The sequence below is a fragment of the Pteropus vampyrus genome, unplaced genomic scaffold (genome assembly GCF_000151845.1).
Source record: "Pteropus vampyrus isolate Shadow unplaced genomic scaffold, Pvam_2.0 Scaffold10, whole genome shotgun sequence".
NCBI classification, from domain to species: Eukaryota; Metazoa; Chordata; class Mammalia; order Chiroptera; family Pteropodidae; genus Pteropus; species Pteropus vampyrus.
In genome coordinates, this window is record NW_011888791.1 from 10,619,900 (window position 1) to 10,623,189 (window position 3,290).

Genomic DNA, 3,290 nt, shown 5'->3' on the forward strand with positions numbered 1-3,290 from the left:
AAAGCTCGGGATTTTACAGATGACTGATGCCTGTGAAAATGAGATTTCTCCCCTGAACTTGCTTTAATTAAAATGCTGTAAGTAAGGGAAAATGTTATTGTGCCAATCTCCATGTTCGTTTAGTGTTGGCTTTCTAGAAACTTGGCATTAGTTTGCATAGAGAGCTGGTTATTTAACACTCCAGGTAATTTCTTATTAAATAGTGTTACATAAAGGATGGCCAAAATGAATGAGAGGTCTTTAGTTAATTATGCACCTTTGCATGGTTTTGTTTTTTGTTGCCTCATTTTTGATATATAAAGTACTTAAATTGGTAATGATAATCATATATCAAGGAGTGCTAAGTTGAATATAACCTAGGCTTATAGACCCAGAAAAGCTATATATGAATGACTCTTCTTTTTCATAGGAATCAGAACTTTGATAAGCAACATATCATCTTACTCATGGTGACAGAAAAAATCTTTCTCCACATCATTTGCCTGTAGTTTCAGATCGCAGGAATGTTCATAGGCTGTTTGATCAAGATTATCTAGTAATAACCAAGAGGGAACATTTTATCACCTGGTGATGATTACTTATAGAAAAGATCAATAAACACTGTAGACCATATCCACACGTAGTTTTCTTAACACATTATTATTATATATGTAACTATGGGTACCTTTTATTGGCTAAAAGCCACACTCATATCTTCTCTCCATTAGGTTAAATTATAAAATATGAATATAATTTTAAGTAAATAAATCTTTAAATTGAGATCATCCACAGATCCGAATTTCAAAATTGATAGCTTACTAAATTTCTTGAAATGTGAAAATAAAAAATATGTCTATAGCACAATAGGCTTGTTTCTATTTTGTTTTTATTTCTATGATTAGAGGGACATCTCTATAGAACATGCATGCACATTATTGTTTAAAAAAGTAGGTAATATATATTACATGTTTACTTTGTATCTAGGATTATTCTAAATGCTTGAATATATTGGTTTTTGGAGCCCACAGAATAAACCAATGAGGTAGGTACTTTAATTATTCTTTTTAAAATAAGAAAAATAAGGCACTTTTAAGTTATCTAACTTCTCTATGGAAGTGATGAATCAGTAGTTAAGCCAAATTATGAATCCAGACAGGCTAGCTCTAAAGTATATGCTCTTATTGCCTCATTTGAATTATGAATCAATTGTTTTTCTATTTATTCCTGTACCGTCTCCTTGACCCCCACCAAAAAAAAAAAATAAATAAGTGTCAGAGGCAGGATATGTCTCAAGAGTTTATGCTCTTAGTCATCCTTCTCTAGCATCTATTAGATTTGACCATGAAATGTGGGTTGTAATGATAAAAGTAGCAATTGGAATGGGAACATACACTAAATCCGGGAGCATGGAACTCCTAGAGAAGGCTTCTTAGAGAGCTTTACCTTCTTTATGTCTCTCTTTCTCTCTGTTTCTGTCTTTCTGTCTCAGTCTCTGTCTTCCTTTCTCTATATATTTTATTGTGCAATATAAACACATAAGTAATGTGCATACTCTTTCTATACATATGCACATGTACATTATACATGTATATGTGTGTATGAAGAATTGTACTGTGAACAGCACAATTCATTTCATTAAACATTTGTGACATGGAAGAGGCCCCCTGCTTCTCTGTGATTGAATATGCTCATCCTGACTTTTGTGACAATTATTTTCTTAATTTTCCTTGTAGTTTTACTGGCTACATATGCATTCTTAAGTAATATAGTTTAATTTTGCTTGTTTTAAACTTTATATAAATAGAATTATTATTTTAATATGTGCATGACTTTAAATTTTAATTTACTTATAATTCCTTCATATATATTCAAATTTTTATAAGCCTATAATATTCCTTTTATGCTATTTTCTTTCAAAGTTATATCAGGACTGTTATATTTTTTAAATCAATAGAGAAAAATATCATTTTATTTACTTTGTCAGAATGGCTTACATAGTAGTATCTATATTTGTTTCTTAAATAATTCAAAAGAACTTACACATTGAGTGTTATGGGGAATAGTTCCATAAAAACTATTCATCTTTTTCTTTTGTTAATGTTGATTATTTTGTATCTAGTTTTGATGTAATTTTTTATTTTTTTAACATTACCCATTTATTTTCTTATTCATGTGAAATACTACACTATTTTTAAATTTATTTATTTTAATTAGTTTCAAGTATATAATATATTAGTTAGACATCTATATAGTTCATAAAACAATCCCCCCAATTGTTCCCTCCCTCCTCTTACCCTCCAACTAGCCAATATATTCATGCTAATTGCATTTTCTATGCCGTGCTCTCTATCCCTGTGACCATTCATCAGCTACTGATTTGTACTTCTTTAACCTTTTACCCCATTCTCCTAATTCCCCAAACCCCCCTCCCCTCTGTCCTTCACCAAATTGTTTACTATATTTGTGAGTCTGTTTTTGATTAGTTTGTTCCTTTTATTTCTTAGATTCTGCATATAAGTGAAATCATACAGTGTTTATCTTTCTCTGTCTGACTTAAATACCTTCTAGGTCCATCAAAGTAATATCTTTTTCCATTCCCTTCCTTTTAGTCTGTGTGTCTTTAAATATGAAGCGAGTCTCTTATAGGAAACATATAGGGGTCTTGTTTTCCTTTCCATTCATCCACTCTATCTTTTAGTTGGAGCACTTAATTCTTTTCCATTTGAGGTAATTATTGATAGGAATGTAGTTGTTACCATTCTTTATTTTTGTTTTTGATACATGTTTTTTCTTCTTAATCCTTGGGTTAAGGATCCTTGGGTTTGGAATTCTCTGAGCTTCCTGGGGTTTTATGTCCATTTCCTTCACCACTAGGGAAGTTTTCCAACATTATTTCTTCAAACAGCTGTTCAACATCTTGATTTTCTTCAGTTACACTGATCAGATGGACATTTGGACACTTAATAGTGTCCCATATGCTCCTTAAATTATTTTTATAGTTTTAGCATCTTATCTCTTGCCATTCTGATTGAGCGTTTTTGGCTTTCCCATCCTCTAGATAGGGTATTTAATCCTTTTCTTTATTCACTCTCTTTGTTTATTCCATTTAAAATACTTCTCATCTCAGATAATGTGTTCTTGATTTCAGACTGGTTCTCTTTTATAATTTCCATTTCCATTTTTATGTTTTTTATCTCTTTGTTGAAGTTCTCACTGAATTTAACCAAAAGTTCATTGAGCATCTTTATAACCAGTGTTTTGAACTCTGCATCTGTTAGATTACTTGACTCCATTATATCTGGATCTCTGTT